The sequence below is a fragment of the Mixophyes fleayi genome, chromosome 5, assembly GCF_038048845.1.
Source record: "Mixophyes fleayi isolate aMixFle1 chromosome 5, aMixFle1.hap1, whole genome shotgun sequence".
In the NCBI taxonomy this organism is placed as follows: Eukaryota; Metazoa; Chordata; class Amphibia; order Anura; family Limnodynastidae; genus Mixophyes; species Mixophyes fleayi.
The window spans coordinates 135,775,237-135,794,462 of NC_134406.1; the positions used below are offsets into that span (position 1 = coordinate 135,775,237).

At 41.2% G+C, this 19,226-nt stretch overlaps 1 protein-coding gene across 1 annotated transcript in view; it reads left to right on the top strand.

Annotated features, from left to right (window-relative positions):
- The window catches only part of ADAMTS16 (ADAM metallopeptidase with thrombospondin type 1 motif 16), a 377,420-nt gene that overhangs the window by 276,624 nt on the left and 81,570 nt on the right, over positions 1–19,226 (top strand). The window lies entirely within an intron of this gene.

Below are 19,226 nucleotides of genomic sequence, written 5' to 3' on the forward strand. Positions count from 1 at the left end.
TATATCAAAACCAATGACCTAAATCAAGGAATTAAATGAGTGGTATTTAGGATTAATGGTAATTAAAGCAAGGACTTCAGTGTTGTAGTTTCTACAATGGTGTAGTCACGTGTTGTACCTGAAAGACAGTTAGCGCTAAGAAATGTAAATAAGTAGCTGATACATTGTCTTAGGAATGAGAGTTTTGCATTTTTAGAGAACTGGATTGGTTTCTGTCTTGGCTACAAGCTCTACAGTGGGGGCAGGCTGCACATCAATGGAGATGATTGGGAAGGAGGGAGGGTGGAAGCAATATCCAAGGTAATGTAAACAGGGAACAGGTATTTGTCAATGGTAATGGAGGAGGAGTGAGGGATGGGGTTAACTGAGATGATGAGATGCATAAAATTAAACGGGTCAAATGCTAGAAGTCTTTCTATCAAATTAAGTGAACTAGAATGAATGATGTTTGGAGAACATTCTGATATAGTAGGTACAACTGGTTGTGATTTTACAAAGTAAATTTAAGAAGTATGGAAGCAGTTAGTGGTTTTCTATATTTTAAAACCTGTTTAAGACATATCCAGCAGCAGGATATCTATGACAATTATGACAATGTAAATTATGTCCTTGTGACTGATTTAGAGGTGGAAACAAGTTTAAAATATGCCTTTTAGAATGTGTATCTTAGTTCGATTCAACATATATCCACAGAAATGAAAGTGTACAGTGAGTGTGCATTTCTTAAGTCTACGCAGAAGTTATTTTATTTTCAAGTGCAAATCAGCCCCCTAATGGGTAGGTAAACATGGAGACATATACTTCACTAATGTACTGATTTGGGCTTGTTAAAAACCACCTAGCACAAACAATTGTACTGAAATTCAAATATGATTTCTAATTAAAAGAACAGCACAGTGGTCCGCCTCATATGTGATTTTCACTATCCAGATATAAATTTGGAAAATGAAAATAGTGGTTCTGTGTAAGAGAGACAATTTTTTTATTTATTATTTTTATCTATATTTTATCTATCTAGATAACTACCTTTTTCACAGGGTAGGCAAACCAACTAGAGGAGCAGCTCTGCAGGAACCATTACTTTATAATAGAACAGAACAGGTATAGTGATGGCAACATTTGACTTGAGCTTCAATAAAATATTTTGTAAAGGAGCTAGCAGCCATGTTAGAAAGGCAAAGCTGCATCAGCTCAAAGAAACTTTGGAGCTTGTTTACTGGGGATGTGTACTCTCCAAGAAAAAAAGCAGGAAGACCATATGGAAAATGTGTAAACACATTTGAAATAAATACTTTTGTAAGTACCTACCAAATGGCAGTTAAATTTCCAGCAATAAAAGGCAACCAATGTGGTTAAATAAGAAAATATAAGTATTGTAGGTAATGAGGAAAAAAGAAAGCATTTTAATTGTTAAAACTTGAAGGCACTGAAAATCCATTATGGGAATCAGTGTAGCAAAACGTGTGAAAAGGAAATCATTTTAGCAAGGATGATGCTTTAAAATGGTTTGCGGAAGATAGCAAGTCTAATCTTAATACATTTTTAGTATATAAACACCCAGAAAAAAAAACTAGCAAATAATAATTATGGAAGAAAAAGAGAATACAAAGGAGAAAATGGCAGGAATTTGATAGAGTAGGCACCACCAGGATCACTATTGAACCTTGACCTTTTCAATCTTTTTAGTAATGACCTTGTAGATGGCCTAAATGTACGGTGTCTATATTTTTGATGACATTAAGCTATGCAGGGTTATTAACACCAAGCATGATAGTAACTTACCAAAAGAAAGCTTAAGATAAAATGGCAAACTGGGCAGATGAAATGTAATGTATGTAAATGTAAGCTTATGCACTTGGGTTGTAATAATAACTATGCTGTCTTCATATTCAAAGGAATACAACTGTTGGGTAACAGCACACAGAGACAGACAACAGCTGCAAAGTGGAATATAACCCTGAGATGCGATAAAAGCACATGATGCAAATAAAGTATTATGATTGTTTAAGTCACTAGTTCATACTTGCCAACTTTTCCTCGTTGGCTTCAGGGAAATTCCGGGGGGCGGGGCTTGATGAATTTCATAATTTTTTCCCCTCCCCCTAAACTATTGTCACACTTTTGGGCAAGTACAGCAGGGGGTGGGGCTAAGATGACACGATATTTGCGTCATTAAGCCTTGCCCCCTGACACTTATCTATTGTGGGGGCGAGAACCAGCAGGTTGTCCGGGAGGTCTCCCAGAAATGTGGGAGTCTCCGGGACATTACGAGAGAGTAGGCAACTATGCGTTAAAGAAAAGCAGCTAATGAATCTCTAGAAACTGAAGTGTCTTTAACATTTCTGTCTCCATTACTGAAGTCATGTTGTCTTACCTGCTGTACTTGGCCAAAAGTGTGTCTTATCTGTCAGTCTTTGATTAAATCTTGGTCTCCATGAAAACGGCCACCTCCATAGGTATCAATACATGGACAGAGGACACAATTTCTGAACTGTGTCATCATGCCACAGATGGTGAAGCCAACCACTTCTTGTACTGGCTCAGCATCAGGGAGATGCCAGACTCTTCAGGGACTGAGGGAGATCACCCCTATTTCATGGAGTCTCCCTGAATGTCAGGCAAGTTGGCAAGTATACACTAGTTTTATCACATCTTGAATTTGGGGTACAGTTTTGAGCACCTCACTGTAAGGAGGACATAAGCGAATGAGAGAGGGTTCAAATACGGTCAACCTCGTTAATAATAAGGATGGTTATAAAAACTACATTTGCTTACTTTGTGAAAAAGTGCATCAGAAGTGACTTATTTATTAATTATTATTCCAATCAATATAAATATTTGTCTAATGAACTTTTCATACCAACATCCATACAGTGGACACGGTAAAATTAGAGTTATTTACTGTCAAGGAGTTTAAGCTGTGGTATTCCTTACAGCATGATGATTGTGATGGTAAATTCACTAAAATCATTTAAAACAGTTATTCTTATAAGAAATGGTATATGTACTGTAACTATAAATAGTAGAGAACATTTTTGGCATGAATTTTATCCACCTGCCATGTACATTGGAAACTGGTGCACTGTAGGTATAGCACAGTGTTATTTTATATTCAATTAACAAATTGCATTTTTCACACAGCCTCAACCTCAAAACAGCACTGTTAGTTGTGTATGCTTTGTTTTGGAAACAAGTACTAAGGAGCCTCTTGCTCTGGCAAGATTTACACTCTTCCATACCTCCATTGCTCTGAATTCTGCTAAATATATGTAATAAGTGTAATTAACAGTGTTATCTTTTGCTTTTAAAATTATTGGATATTTTTCTGTTTGGGACCCCCATGACTGAATGCTTTTTTTGGAATTGTTTTAATTTCAAACACCAAATAGCTATCAATTAATGATATTATTAAAAGGTATATGCTACATTACAGCGATAATACGTGTTGTACTATTGGGTTTAATTGGATTTCCAGTTACTTAAGTCATAATTGAGTCTCTGAATATGATAGTATTAATTATAGTATTAAGTATTTGACACTTTATTGGTATATTAAGATTGTTACATTGGTAATAAATGTATCAAAGTGAACTCACATGTGTTTACAATCAAAACCCAATTTTTACATAATTTTTTTTCCTAAAAATCAGCAGAAATACAATTAAGGAGTTTGTGTATATGATCATCAGGACAACAGCCAAAGTTGTTGATGTGAAACCAATCTAAAATGGTAGATTATGCAGAATTATGTTTAAATATTGCCAAAAAAGCCACAGTCGATGTGAACTCATACATGTCCTTATTATTAACATTCCATTAATATACATTACGCTGGTTAACCACATATTCTGTTTCTAGTCGCAATACTAAAAAAACTAATTTGCTCATCTGCTTCTCAGTCATTGTGGTTCTTACTTTAAAAGACCTACAGAAGATAAGAGTGTCAGGATTATGGATGAGACAGTGGGGGCCCAAAGTAATGTGAAGGGTGCCTCTGGAGGCCATATTGCAATAACAATCAGTATTTTCTGCCCCGGCTAGCTGGTGGGTACGGGCAACTAATACCAGGGGACCCCCTTTAAATACACGGGTGTTTAACACAATCACATGTAGGGCTGTCTTGTATAATTGGAGGCACTTACTCCCTTGCTTACCACCACTCACAGGGCAATGTGCGAAGCCTGCTGCCCTTGCTGGGCTCTTTTCCTTTCACTGTGGGTCCTAACTGCCCTCATCTGGCTAGCAAGTTTGCGAGCACTGCCCCCCCCCATAAGAGGGGTGCTTGATTTTATGTCTCACATCATCTGCCGCGCCACCCCTTTTCACTTGCTGAGGCCCCGGAACCACTTACTCTTTCTCAGGTTCCAGCTAGAAAATGGCTCCACTTAGGGCAGGAAGCCAGAGTCTATTTGGAGAGGCCCTCTGTTTCTCGGTGCGGGTGCGTATGTGCTGCTAGCCCTGTCCCCCTGGCAGTTGGTCATGCCCCCAGCCAATGACGTGGCCGCTCGCGTCACCAGGGGCGAGGCCTGATGGCCATTGATCATACAGTAATATTGTGAGAAAAATATAGTCAAATAAATAGCCCTTGGTCAGTCTCATCACTCACATTCCTTGTTGTCGAATTGTACCAAGGATAAAATGTGCCCTAAAACACCTTCAGAATTATTTTAGAGTGGTTCACCCTTATTGGCCTGCTTTCTATATTGACATTATTGAAATGATTGATTTTCCATAACTGTGATTGTGCCACGATCGCATATGGAATTGTATTTGGAATTCTAAACATGCATTATATGCAGAAATAGGAAACAATATGTGCTATATTAACTCAAATTGAAATTTGTAATCCCTGACAATCAATTCAAACAGTATATTGACCAAGCAAAAAAGTAACTTAAAATGATGTTGTAGGTACAAAAAACTAGTCTGTGAAATATTCTACTTCTTTTCTTTCTATTTTTTTTTTCACTTAGATTTACTAGATATGTTTAGTCCTGAGTCAAGCTACAACATAGCTCTTCTTTGACAGTTTTATTTCTGCACCAGTTTTTTGGCAACAATAAATGTCACACTTCAGCAGTTGGCAGCACAAAGTTTACAAAAAAAAAGCAAACTTTTACGTAATGCTGCAGATTATTCATGACTATCCCTAAGATTCTTTATAACCATGAACAAGTTTTAATATACACACAGCCAAAAACAGACACTCAAGCTGTGAACAAAACAACAGTATGATGCATCATGGAAAATCCTTTTGAACTAATGTAAAGCCTAATGTTTTACAGTTTTACACTTAGTGTAAGAGCAGTACTTGTAGGCAAGTTCTCTTTCATGAATCCCACATAATTCTAACATGTGTCTGAGACCTGAAAGAACTAATGAATTAATGTCTATAATACTTCCTCTATATAACTGGAATAGTTGCCAAAATAATTGTTTCATTGAGTGCTTACCATGAACTCCTCATTAAAGTAGGTGATCGTTTGATAGCTTTATGCTTTCCCAGGCTAAATTACATGGGAGGTGGAGTGCATGCCTATTAAAAATGTGTAAATTCAAAGATGAAATCCACATGCTTTTAAATAGACACATGTTTGCTTAGAAGGGTAAGATAGCCATGATTGCTTTATAAACTGTTTACTTTTCCATAATATCAGCATACTGTTTTAACTTGATGAATCTGTAACTTTTTTCAACCTTACTTAGAACTGTAGACTGCTATGGATGCCCATAATTCGGGAGAAGTCACCCCGGCCATCACTGTAAAAAGTTCTTATTGACTATGAACTGAATCGGAGGAGCAGCTGTCTTCTCACAGTTTCTAACAGACACTTACTGTGTAGCATCATGTTCAGTCAGATGAAGATCTGACTGAACCTGAATAGTAGAAACTTAGAGTACTTGTCACAAACTCACTAGGAATTTGATAGGAGACTGCCTGTCAGTAGTTGGCGCAAGTGAGCAAGGAGACAAAGTCTAATACACCCACCGTATTCATCAGGGACCACCGCAAGGAGGTTTGAGCTTAGATGCGTAGAATGTGCAGGTTCCGGCCCTCAATGTCAGTCACTGGTCAGGCAGCAAGTGAATAACAATAGTAGTCAATGAAGCTGACGTTAGCACCATGGATACAATAAAAAAACAGAATGAGGATGGGTAGTCACAAAGCAGAGATCAGAACCAGGTAATCGAATAGAGCAAAATCAGATGCCAAAAGAATAGTGAGGAATAGCAGAGGTCAAACCACGATATCGGCAGTATTATGCAGGAGCAGGAACTACAAGTGACCCAATGCTCTGGCAGTGAGTGAGTTCCAGATTCTGCCTTATATAGGCAGTTCAATTACATATGGCGGTCAGTGACATCATCAGCTACTGACTGTCAACAGGGGAAGCGAATAGCACTTCCCATTGTCTGGCAGAAGGGTGCGCATGCACAAACTGTCATAAGGCCACATTCCAATGCCAGGAAACAGGCGCGCTGATCCGACAAAGCTAGAAGGCATCCATCCCAGTGACAAGACCAGGGCCGGACTGGCCATCTGGCACTTCTGGCATTTGCCAGAAGGGCCGATGGCTGTATGGGTCGGTCCGGTCCCTGTGCTTCCAGTCCCGCAATTTTTTTTATTTTTAATTTTTTTAAACTTCCGCGCAATGATGTCACATCGCGCCAACGCAGCCGCCCAGGAGCCTTTGGTAAGTTGGAGCGCTGTTTTTCTTTGTAATCCGTCCAGGGGATAGTGACAGGTACTGCGGAGGGGGGCTGGGGTGGGCAATAACTAAAAATTACTGCACGGGAGAAGTGATGTCTGCAGGGGGAAGGGGGGGAGTGACAATGTATGCATGAGAAAGGGGGGGTGAGTGACAATGTATGCAGTGGGAAGGGGGGGTGAGTGACAATGTATGCATGGGAAAGGTGGGAGTGAGTGACAATGTATGCATGGGAAATGGGGGGGTGAGTGACAATGTATGCATGGAAAAGGGGGGGGTGAGTGACCATGTCTGCAGGGGGAAGGGGGGGTGAGTGACAATGTCTGCAGGGGGAAGGGTGGTTGAGTGACAATGTCTGCAGGGGGTTGAGTGACAATGTTTGCAGGGGGAAGGGGGTTGAGTGACAATGTCTGCAGGGGGAAGGGGGGTTAAGTGACAATGTCTGCAGGGGGAAGGGGGGGTGAGTGACAATGTCTGCAGGGGGAAGGGGGGTGAGGGACAATGTCTGCAGGGGGAAGGGGGGTGAGTGACAATGTCTGCAGGGGGAAGGGGGGTGAGTGAAAATGCCTGCAGGGGGCAATGACTGTAGGAGGGGGACAATAAAAATGGCCAATGTGTGTGGGGGACAGTATATGACTGTAATGTGTGTGGGGGACAGTATATGACTGTAATGTGTGTGGAGGGGACAGTGTATGACTGTAATGTGTGTGGAGGGGACAGTGTATGACTGTAATGTGTGTGGGGGGACAGTGTATGACTGTAATGTGTGTGGGGGGGACAATGTATGACTGTAATGTGTGTGGGGGGACAGTGTATGACTGTAATGTGTGTGGGGGGACAGTATATGACTGCAATGTGTGTGGGGGGACAGTATATGACTGCAATGTGTGTGGGGGGACAGTATATGACTGTAATGTGTGTGGGGGGACAGTATATGACTGTAATGTGTGCTATTAAGTGAATGTGAGGCTGCTTGGGGAAAATGAGGTATATTTATTGAATGTGATTATGAATTATTTAATGCCTGAGATGGGTGTGGGAAATGGTTATTTTTATTAAACATAAATGCTATTTAATTTCTTGCTGGGGTTGTTAGGAGGGAGGGAAATAGGTTAACTTATAAAATGGGAATACTATTAATTTAATATTTGGGGCTGGTTGTAGGGAAATAGGTATATTTATTAAATGTATATACTATTTAATGTCGGGGCTAGTTGGAGGGAAATAGATGTATTTATCAAATGTGAATACTATTATTTTAATGTTGGGGCTGGAGTGAGGCCTAAATTTAAAACGTGGGTGCTATATTGATTTAACACCGATGCTGGTTGGAGTTTTCTAAATTTCATGTACCCATTTTATTTTCCTAATAGGGCCTCCAACATTACAGGATCCAGACAAGCAGCAACTGATCTAAAGACACCAGCAGCCACAAGTGGTGACAATGACAAGACAGGTAGGAGAGACCAGGACAGTCTGCCAACTGTCCTGAATTTGGTGGGTGACTGTCCCGCTTAGTCAGGATTTGGTCTGACTGCAAGGACAGTTGGGAGGTATGTCCTACTTCATATTGTACTGCTTGTGAAGGCAGAACTGTGCGCACCTAACAGTAGTGCTCACAGTATTGCCTGTGTATTTGTTGAAAATGTGTCTAATAAACCATATTACATCATAGGAGCTCCCCTGTCTTAAGTGCCTAGGGCCCTCGAGCCTTAATCCAGCTCTGGTTAGCAGGAGGGAGCGGATAGCTACTCCCAGTCCATGGATAGGACACAGCCTGCAGAGGAAGCCGAGGAGCTCTAAGTCTCATGAGATTTATTAATCTTGCGAGACTAAGAGCTTCCCTGCTCACTCTACAGGAAGTTCCCACCCTGATGGATGTCCGCAGCATCAGAAGCATAGATAAGTAAAGTGTTTACTGCAATGATGGTATTTGCTGCTTCAAAATTCACTTAATGTCACCCATATATTTTTATTTTGTGGGGTTTTTTTTTTTTAATACCCCAATGTTGTTTTAGAGGTCAATACTGTAACCATTTATAGTCTGGACAGTTCAGGGACACTATCACTAGGTGACACAGTAGTATACTCCTATCTATTATTTTAGAAGAAGATAAAAGGAGACTCTGTTCTCTCTAGCAATGTGGCTCACCTTTTCCATGGATCACATCAGAAAATACCATTTGGGCCATTGTGTCGGGCCTCTGTTTTTCCCCAAACGCTAAACCAAGATAGGGGGTAGAAGGAGATCAAAAGGATTTAAGAATCTCCTATTTTAACGTTAATATAAAGAATCATACTGGATATCCATCTTTGATATCCAAACTTTCACACAGCACACAAGTGAGAATCGGTGCTTCAATTAGCAGAAGGCCCAGATTCAGTTCAGTGAATGGTTTTCTTGATCGATGCCACCGAAACAATTTTCATCTTATTCACAGAAAGTCACTCTCACTGAATCTTTGTATGCTGCCAGTCAGGGATAATGAGGATCTCCAGGTTCACTCCACCATAGAATATAGAGAATGAAAAAAAAACCAAATAGGAACCGGAAAAGAAAAAAGAACCGTAGTGGTTACCGTCTTAAAACATGGGTGTTTGGTCTGATAAAACCTTACTCACTTCTGAAAATACTTTCTGTGCTCTTTAGAAATTTCCTCTTTACCTCTCAGTCACTCTGATAATCATCATTTGATTGTCTGCTCCTCTTTCCACTCATATGTGTAATGGTTCTTATTACTGATATAGGTCTTGTGAATAATCATCTAAAAAATCCCAAGGTCTCGACAGTACAACTTTTTTTTATCACAAAAATACTAAAATAGTGAAACAACATTTAATAAATTTAAAATAAATAATACAGATTGTACTCACAGATTTGGAGAATCAAAGGTGTTTAAACAGACAAACAGGGTATCACAAACCATGGCAGTATAGCTCGTGTGAATGATATTTAAACCAGTCTCTACAGAAAACTGTCCAAAAGGTATGTTACTTACCTTTGTTATATCTAGCAGGTTGGGACAGGTTAACAAAGCGTTCCCTGATGAGAAGTGATGTCATTACAGGTGCTGGACATTCACCTGTGTTTATAGGTATTTGGCAATTGCAAGCTCAGGTTGCCAGATTATTGAGTCCCTTGGCTCAGTGTCTAGCATAGCCAGTTATTCTTCATTAGTGTAGCAAACCTTGGCTGTGAACTTGACTATTGCTTATTTTTCTCCTGTGTATTAGACTCTTAACCCTGACCACTGCTTGCTGTTACCTATGAATATAACTTCTGATTATGTCTTGAACAAAAACTGGACTTTAGCTTTGAACTTGACTACTACTTATTTGTTTCCTGAAATATCAGACTTTAGCTTTAACTCTGACCGACACCATTGCATCTGACAACTAATGTTTTGGTGCTTAAATGGTGCACTTTGCTGTGTCTCAGCCTTTGACTCCAAATCCCGAATGCTGCTGCTTTAGATATTTTAAACCTATCTGCCATGAATCCTGACTGCTTCTCATTTAATATTTGTATATCATATTTGTGCTGCAGTTTGCTCATTGTGTATTCCTCCTTCATATACCAGACACTGTCTCTGAAATATAGCTGCTGCATGTTGTTACTTGAGTGCCAAAACCACAACAATGCTCCAGCCTATGGATCTACACAACAGATTGTACCAGTGCCCATTGCCCATTGTAAGAAATCCTGCACTACTATAACCTGCAGGAACTCTGTTGCTGCAGATTGCTGTGCTGTAGTATTGTTCATTGAGTACATGTTTGCTTTTACTATTTGCTTGTTATAGTGTATCACTACCACTAGTGGACATATTCTCTTGTTAGCCCTGTATATTGTAGAAGAGGCCACCAGGGTTTATAACTCTGGCTAAGCGCTAATCCATTCTGCAATTTGTTACACTAGACTTCATCCCTGTCTGTAGTTCCAGGGTGAAACTACTTTTATGAGTTCTTAAGTGCTTTGTGCAAACCAGCAATTCACCATTCTTACATGTTTCATGAGTTTCTGCTCACTTTTTCAAAAAGTGGTGACCCAAAGCAGAATGTTTGTTTCACTTGTTAGCTTGTTGGATGATCTCGGCTCGGTTGAGTTTGTCATAAATCCTTATAAAAATGTTATTTCTTTTTTACATTTGTGAATCAATCATACAATTTTAATAACCTAGCGGAGAGATAGAATCTTCTACATAGAACAATAAAATAAAATTGGCATGTGCTGATAATACTGCTGCGGCTGACATGTCATTAATTGACACAATGGTCAAATTTGCCTCAATGATACTATAATTCACATAGCTGAGACACTTGCATACACAATTTTCAATGAACTGTCGTCGCAAAGTTCAGTAAAATCTTCAAATATCATACAAACAGGGCCGGACTGGCCATCTGGCACTTCTGGCATTTGCCAGATGGGCCAATGGCTAGATGGGCCTATCCAGCCTTCCACATGCCCGCCCAAGCAGCAGCACCTCCCTGTGTATACACTACCAGCCAGATACCGCATGTGCATGCGCACCGAAGGACCCTGCATTGCCGGGAATCCATTGTACATCGGGGAGGCTCAAACTTGTTTGCAGACATTGACAGAAGGGCGCTCTAAGGACCCGAGGGTCTGGGCAAAAATCCTGGAAGTAGGGTGAGGAAGTTCACTAGCATCCCTTATATCAACCGCCTCTGCCTGCCTTATTTTTATATACCACTGCCATAACTACATTCTTGTTAGGAATACTAGACTGTACCATTTGATAATTACCTTTGAAACTATGGACTCGATAAGAGCCTTGTTTGGAACTGTTTTTGCAGTGCATTATACCGCAATTATCGCTGATCAACCTAATTTACCAGCATTAACTCAAACTTCACTTATCACATCCCTGGTTGTTTGATTTATCTGGTTTACATGAGATCCCTATTTGGGAGGACTTTAATGCTATCATTTGAAGTGATCACTCTTTATTATTGCATTTACAATGTTTTTTTCTTAGCTATTTTATGTATGCTTTGTTACGTTATAGCTGTTTGCTAAAAGTATACTTATTGCGGGGGCGTGGTTTAGCAACCTCTCCGAATGGTTGCACGCTTGAGAGGCTCTCCCTCTGCCTTTGTTATAACCCGATTTTTCGGGGTCACCTGTCCCCAAAAACAAACAGATACTGCGGGGAGAGATTGGTGCGGCTGTCACCTTTGTATTGGAGGGTTTTGTCGCCCGCGGGGCCGGATCAAGTTAGTCCCTTGTGCCTGCTGTGTGCCGCTATATTATCACGGTTAGCGGGACCGCTGGAGAGCTAGCTTCTCAATCGAAAGCTGGGGCACTATTGCAAAAAGAGATCCCCACAAAAATATATCTGTGACACAGCTGCGGGCAGCGGAACCTGCGATCCCAGTGAGGAGGAAGTAATCCCCAGCCTGCAGATTGAGCACTCACCTGTGTGGATCCTCTGAATATCGGGCGCAGCTTACCAGAGCAAAGCCTCGTGGCCCGGCGATACTGGAAGTTGCAGACACCATCACTGCCTTTTCTTTCGGTCTCATGCGTCCAGCCTGATATCCCCCTGGAGCCTCCAGTAAGTGGCGCTGTCATCTCCACCTGCCCCTATATGGCATGCAGCAGTCCTGCCCGTTAGCTTCCAGAAGCAAAACACTGACCACAGCTAACTTTGAGTACAGATTCTTTTAAGTGCCTCACCTCCACCTCTGCTTGGATCAACAATCTGATCGAACAGACCAGATTGATCACAAATCCCCACTGTGAGAATCTACTGCCAGCCTGTGGCTGCTCATGCAAATAACACCATTCTTATATTCTATTATATTTTCAACTGTATCTTCAGTACCTGGGACATACTGGTGCTCGGAGAAAAAAATCCTATATCCCTGCAGAGGGGAATCCGATGTAAACCCTTAATGGGTCTCTGAGCCTGAGGGGCCAAGATGATTTAAGCATAATGCTTTAACCAATTCTACGCAAATGACCAGAGTTCCCTTTTCTCCACTCCTCCAACCCCCTTGTTTTTCATCGCCCTGAAAGGAAAGGTCTGGGAGGAACAAGATATACACAGGACTCAAACAATAGATCCTAAAATCTGGAATAGAACTTGCATTCAAAATGACCTCTAAAAACAGGAAGCACACTGGAGGACATACAGCTTCTATATTCACATCCGCTTCTAAGAAGGTATCAACCGCCTCACCGCCACCTGATAAATCTCGCTCTTCAAGTCCTATGTCTCAGCTGGACAGGGGCATAGATCCCACAGTTCAGGCAGCTATCACTAACTTAGCGCAGGACATTAAACTTTCCAGCAAAAACGTAAGAAAGCGAATGTTGAGTTCAAATCAGAAATTGCAGCTCTCGGCACCAGAACTGACACTCTTGAATCAAAAATGGATGATATTTGCAGAGCTAAACTGTCCTATGAACGAGAACTAGCACTGCTCTGCTCTGAGATTGATGCTGTGAAAGAGAAGCAAGAAGACCATGAGAATAGATCTCGGCGAAATAATTTGAGGATCTGTCATGTGCCAGAGTCGGTTGCTAACTCCTCCTTACCAGACTTCCTCTCCAGCCTCTTTAAACATCTTTTTCCTGATCTACCAGACAGAGAAATTCTGATGGATCGTGCGCTCAGAGCTAAACCAATGGCAGATCAAAGACCGCGAGACATCATTGTCAGCATTATTATCAAATGAAAGAAAAAATAGTTAATGCAGTTACGGCCAAAGATACGATCGACTTCCAAGACATGCAGCTTCAAATATTTCAAGATCTGGCTCCTTCTGCTATCCAGAAATGCAGAGATTTACAGCCTGTGACGCGAATACTCCGTCAACATAGCTTCCGATATAGATGGGGATTTCCATTCCAACGCCAACTTCTTTGCAGGGAACTCTATTCTATAGGCCAAATCCCTACTTCAAGGGCAAGATATCCTTGCCAAACTCGAGATTCCTCCCCCTACCTCTTCTGCAACACGGAGCAACCCCTCAAGATCTGATTCGGCACCTCCTCCCAACTTTGCAATGGTGGAGCGACGGGCTGCAAGATTCCCTGCGCCACCAGACTGACGGTGAACTTTTGAAAGCCTCGAACGGGATCTATCCTTTTTCTTTTTGGACTCAGGCTTTCACACGTTGATTACCTCGTGTCCTCCTTTGTTACAAGAACTCTGTTGTCTCTTCTCGTTTAGCTGTAAGGTAAACGTCAACGGCACCTAATAATCGATTTATCTTTTGTTACTTATACCAGGTCTTCTGTAGTTTATAGATTATATCCCCTTATGGGACTTACAATTCAGGGGTATAACAGTAATGCCGGTACCCCGGCTTGATGTCATCAGTTAGTAATGTTGTTATGGCTGTTGTTACAGATTTGATGCAATAGCATGGGTTGTGCTGTTTGTTTCTCCCCCCTTTTTTGTGTTTATCCTCTATCCACCCCTCCTTTATTTTCCTAAATTCCCATTCCCCATTTTAATTTTTTACCGCCCCTCCCCTCTGGTCAATTACTCACTCCAATAATGTACTAGTTACATCAGCCAATTGAGCTGGACAGTCTCTCACGGCCCCTCGTATAGCCAGTCGATACCTCACTAAATTTAACACCCCCCCGAAAGCACCCTTACTAGTATTGCAATGCATTTTTTTCATTGTGTTATTTCTTTGATAGCCCTATCAGGGGCTTTCCTCTCTGAGGGTTACAGCCTATTTTTAGGCCTTCTTCTCACATTTCCTCTCTTCTCCCCCTTACCTGTGGCTTCCTTCCCTACTCCCCTCCCTTCTCCCGAAACACCAAGTGGATTGATGCCTATTTCTGCTCTCAAATTATTTATGTAAAATGTTTTTTTCTTGCTGATATTATGTAGGACTCTCACCATTTCCAACACCCATGGCGCTCAAGGTGCTCTCAATTCATGTCAACGGCCTGAACTCACATACTAAGCGTGCGGTGGTCTTGGGAGCCTGCAGGAGAGAGAGAGACGATATAGTTTTCCTTCAGGAGACTCACCTCACAGGACAGCATACCCACCTCCAAAGTAAGCTATATACTCAAACGTTTTTTTGCCTCTGCGGATTGCAAGAAACGTGGAGTAGCAGTTTTAATACACAACAGAGTCCCCTTTCTCCTAACCAAATCACATTCTGACCCAGAGGGCTGCTACTTGATTCTGATAGGCACACTCCATTCTGAGCAAGTTACACTTGTTTCTCTTTATTCACTGAATCAGGGTCAAAGCTCCTTTTTCTCAGAAAGTGTATTGGGCATTGGGCACCTTGCAAAGGGTCATATAATTCTCACTGGAGATTTTAACACTATTTTACACCCAATACTAAATAGGTCCTCTGGTTCTTCCAGCCAAAAATCTCCTTCCTCTTCCTTAAAAGACTCCCAATCCTTATCAACATGCATACGCAATTTAACGCTACTTGACACCTGGCGTTGAAAAACGCTGATGCAAAAGACTTTACACATTACTCTGCCCCACACGGTAGTTACTCCCGCATAGATATGATTTTTGTCTCTCATTCCCTCACTCAAACAATAATAGATGCAGAAATCTCCCTGCTTATCGGGACAGATCATGCCGGAGTGCACATCACCCTTGATTTAATAAAATTAGCTCCACGTTCACATCGCTGGCATCTTGATGACTCCCTTTTGTTGGTAGAGTCGACTCAACAAGAAATTAAGGATGCAATCAAAGAATACTTTGAACTAAATACTACAGAGGATATAACCCCAGGCATTTTATGGGAAGCCCATAAGGCTACCATTCGAGGTAGATTGATTAGCAAATCTTCTGCAGCTAGAAAATTAGCAGCTTCCCTCCTCGCCCAGCATAAAGTTCACCCATCCATGACATTACTCACATAAATTTCTGCAGTAAGAGGCCAGCTAAATGCAATTCTTTCTCGCAGAGCCTCAAATACTCTCAAAAAATTAAATCTGCAATACTACGAAAAGGCTGACAAAGCTGATTCAATACTCGCTAACAAACTGGGGCAGAAAAATTCCCCTAACTCGCAGCCTATGTATGACCCGGTGCAAATCGCTCATGATTATTACAAAGCATTATACAATCTCCCCGAGACTTCATACTCTGTCGAATCTCTAGACACAGAAATTGCATCTTTTTTATCATCTCTCTCACTACCACATCTTTCAGACACCGATATTACTTTCTTGAACGCAGATATCAGCCAGATAGAAACAATCTCAGCAATAAAAATGATGAAATCATCATTGTCTCCAGGCCCTGATGGATTCGCAGCGCAATATTATAAATAATTTGCTAGAGACCTTGCCCCACATATGACAGATTTTTTTAACAACGTCTTAACGGGTTCACCTTTTAATGAGGCGACGACCTTTTCCACTATCATTGTTCTACCAAAACCAGATAAAGACCCTACCTCCTGTCCCAGTTATAGGCCTATATCTTTACTAAACGTGGACCTCAAAATCTATGCCAACATTTTAGCTAACCGCTTGAATACCCTTCTCTCCTCCCTGAGGCACCCAGATCAGGTCGGGTTTATACCAGGCCGCCAAGCTATAGACAACACCAGATGCGCTATTGACCTCATACATTCTATTCATTCTGGTAAATCACCATCACTAATCATGGCACTTGATCTCGAAAAAGCATTTGACCGCATCTCTTGGACCTTTATGTCTAGGGTTTTGGGGTCAATTGGTTTCTCTGGTAAGTTTTTAGATGGCCTGTTAGCTTTATATCAGTCTCCCAAAGCACCCTTAGTGGCCAAAGGAGTCGCTTCTTCCCCATTTTAAATTTCTAATTGGACACGGCAGGGATGCCCACTTTCACCTTTAATCTTTGCTCTCTTAATTTAACCATTAGGGGCAAAAATCTGATCTAACAGGGCGATACATGGAGTTAAAACAGGGAAATCCGAACATGAAATATCATTATATGCCGACAATGTTCTTTTCACTCTCTCGGATCCCGTTGTTTCTCTTCCCCCCCCCTTCTTGCAGACATCAAAACCTACAGTTACATCTCGGGATACAAAAGCAATCCACAAAAAAACAGAAACTCTTGATCTCTATCTCACAGATAGTATGAGATCTTCTCTCACTCAAAAATTCCCCTTCAAATGGCACCAAAAAAAGATAAAATATTTAGGTATCTACATAACTAAACAATATAATCAGCTTTTCCAAGCTAATTACCCAAAACTACTATACCAAATTAAAGCTGATTTAGAGACCTGGAGTAAAAATCTAATTTCCTGGATAGGACGTATCAACTCAGTCAAAATGAACATTTTGCCCAGATTACTATATCTTTTTCAAGCCCTTCCCATACGAATCCCCCCTTATGTATTCAAATTTTTGCAACACTACACTTCACAATTTATATGGGGTAGAAAACGTCCAAGAGTCCAGCTTCTTGTCCTACAAAGATCGACACGGGATGGTGGTTTGGGGGTCCCCAATTTCATTAACTATTTCTTGGAAGCACAACTTGCCCAATGTATTTTATGGAATTCTTCGCGCTCCTCCAGAGTTTGGGTCTCGATCGAAGCCGAAAGCTTAGGTATTTCTTCCGCCTCCTCTCTCCTGTGGCTCCCTCGCACTAAACGCCCTTGGTCCACTATTTATCACCCAATTGTACCGCATTCGCTCTCTATCTGGGACCGAGCAAACACAAGGTTTAATCTCGCCCCGGCTCCTAGTCCAATTGTTTCTCTCTTTGATAACCCAGACTTTCCTCCGGGTCGTATAGCTTCGTCCTTTGAATTTTGGAAAAGGAACAATATTTACTATCTTAATGATATCACTAAAGATACTTCTTTTCCCTCATTCGAAGTTATAAAAAACAAATTTAATATTCCCAACACTTTTTTTTACAATACTAACAACTAAGAAATTTTCATTCCACCACTAAATTATCTTTAAGAATCAGGCCGTTGACCTCATTCGAGTCACTTTTTCTCCGACGATCCTCTACCAATAGCCTCATATCTCTGCTATATGGGGAGCTGAGAGTTCCTGACTCAGACATCCAAGATTCCCATGAGCGAGCTTGGGAGGAGGATCTGGGAGGCCCCTTGGATAGAGAGGATTGGGATGAAATAAAGTCCAACACGGCCTCTAGTTCAATCTGTGTGAAGCTGAAAGAAATCGCCTATAAGCTTCTTTATCGATGGTACTTGGTCCCAACCAAATTCCAAAAAATCTTTCCGAATTCATCCAGCTCGTGTTGGAAAGAATGTTTGTCGAAAGGGTCCTTCTTCGGTATTTGCTGGCTATGCCCTAAGCTTGCCCCATTCTGGTTGGAACTACGGGACTTCGCGTCTCAGATTCTGCAGGTTGACATCCCAATCTCTCCCAGATTTTTCCTTCTCCCACTTGGAATTCCATCTGCGACAACACAGCAAATAAAAATGTTCCGTCACATAGTTTCTGCAACACTGTGTCAAATTGCCACTAATTGGAAACAACCCACCGCGCCTACTATGCAGGCAATTATTAATAGAGTTTGGCACTTATAAAAAATGAAGTTTATGACATGCATACTGCGTAATACTTCTAAATTATTTAACAAAGTCTGGGCGCCGTGGATGCCATTTTTTCAAATCCAAACTACTTTTGTCCTATGACTCCTCTACAACACTTCACTTGATATCCCTCCTCAACCACGTAACCCCCCCCCCCCCCGCCTCCCCCCACTTCTCTTCTAGCTCTTACTCTGCTTTCTTTTTCTTTTCTTCTATTGGCGGTCTGCCAAACCGCCTTCTAATCAGTCTATCTTGCCTACTTTTCTCTGACTAGCCTTTCATTTCTGTTTCTTCTCTTTTCTATTTTTATATTAAAAATTTGGTCAATATCATGACTCTTCTCTTTATGATATGCACTGATTGTATTAGTCCCTGAACATGTATAACTTGATTGTAGTGGATGTTGTCTTGGACTGATGCTAATTATTGACCTTTTCAAAAATAAAACTTTAAAAAAAAAAAGTATACTTATTGCATGTATTAAATTTATTTCATTATTTATGATTGCTGTCTGGATACTCTGCTGTAAGGTCCCTTTACCATTACAGCTAACAGTAGTAACGTGTGGCATATTTGGCAACATATTGGCTGCGGATCCTTCCGCACTACCTCCCTCCTCATTGTGTGGCCAATCTGCAAGATGTCTGTAATCACTTAGGATGTGCACCACGTGACAGGTGCTGTCCCACGTGTGAAGTGAAGCAGACTGTGCACGCGGATGTAACAAGGTAAGTGTTTGTCTGTGTGCTATGTTATGTTACGTTAATATAATGTGTCGGTTATGTTAATATAGTGTGTGTGTGGGCGCAGTATGTTAATATAATGTGTGTCTGTGTGTGGGGGGGCGCAGTATGATAATATAGTGTGTGTGTGGCCGCAGTATCTTACTATAATATGTGAGTGAAGGGGGATCTTAATATGGTGTGGGAGGTATGCTATTTAATGGTGGAGTGTAGGTGGGGGCTAATTATTTAA